The sequence below is a fragment of the Pelecanus crispus genome, chromosome 7 (assembly GCF_030463565.1).
Source record: "Pelecanus crispus isolate bPelCri1 chromosome 7, bPelCri1.pri, whole genome shotgun sequence".
Taxonomy (NCBI): Eukaryota; Metazoa; Chordata; class Aves; order Pelecaniformes; family Pelecanidae; genus Pelecanus; species Pelecanus crispus.
The window spans coordinates 24,770,605-24,772,065 of NC_134649.1; positions in this window are offsets into that span (position 1 = coordinate 24,770,605).

Genomic DNA, 1,461 nt, shown 5'->3' on the forward strand with positions numbered 1-1,461 from the left:
GCCAGCAATGGAGCAAACACCATAAGCATCTCAGAGAGCACAGGCTGGGGCTCTACAAGGACCGTGGTCCCCATGCCTAGAGGCACTCATTGCACCAGGGCATGCAGCCACCATGGCCAGCAGAGCCGCTCATTCCCCTGCCCCCCAGGCTGGGCTGCAAGGGGGAACATGCCAGGGAAAAGCAGAGGTTTATGAGGGCTGAATTTCAATTCAATAAATAAACGGGGTTTGTTGCACCTTCGATCTAGTCCTTAAGGCTGAAGCATCTCCTCGTAGATGCCATTGGTAACATCCTGGCTGAGATCTCCCAAGTCCAAGGAATTCAGCTCCAACCTATTTTTAAATGCCTGTTGGGTCCTCTAGGTCCTCACTGAAGGCTCTTCCATCCAGAGTGGGATGGGGCAGGATGCCATGTCTGAGCACGCCCTCCCCAGAGGGCCTGCCCCATGGTGGTCCCTCTGCTGGCTGGGGATTGCTCCCATCAAACCTTCCACATGCCCAGGGTCACCCCAGGAGCTAAAGTCCTCCCATAATCCCCTCTGCTCATTTGCCTGGGGATGCACACAAGCAAAGCAAAACAAGGAATTCATTCACTACTTCCCATCAGCAGGCAGGTGTTCAGCCATCTCCAGGAAAGCAGGGCTCCATCACGTGTAAGGGTTACTTGGGAAGATAAACACCATAATTCCAAACGCCCCCCCACCTCCTTCTTCTTCCCCCAGCTTTTAATTACTGACCATTCCATATGGTATGGAATATCCCTTTGGTCAGTTGGGGTTGGTTTTCCCAGCTGTGTCCCCTCCCAACTTCTTGTGCACCCCAGCTGGTGGGGTGGGGTGAGAAGCAGAAAAGGTCTTGACTCTGTGTAAGCACTGCTCAGCAGTAAAAAACCCCATCTCTCCATTATCAACACTGTTTTCGGCACAAATCGAAAACATAGCCCCATACTAGCTACTATGAAGAAAATTAACCAGCACACCATGTCACATACCCAGCCTGCCAGCCCTCAGAGGGACGCCTCTATCGACAGACAAGAGAAAGAACAGGTCCAACTTATTTTATTGAGATACAGGGGAAAATAAGTGAGCACAAAACAGAAAAAAAAAAAAAAGTTGCAAAACCTGCACAGAGTTAGAGGGGTGAAAACCTGAAATGTGCTCTCTCCCCTCCCTCCCTGCATGGGCAAGGTACCTGCTAGATGTTGGCAGCTGGGAGTGGGTGGCTACATCCACCCTGGGTGTGCAGGATTTCAGTGTCACGTGCCCCACAACACATGTATTTCCATAGCTGAGCAGGAGGAAACCAAGCCTCACAGACTGAGTGTGATGCTCACCTCTTGCTAATTGATTACAGCCTCTCTCCAGTGCAATTTAGCACCTCCATTCCCACCTCCTCCACTGCTTCCCCCGCACTGAAACATTTTGTCTTCCTTTCAGAGGTCTGCGAGAGCACTGACAACTC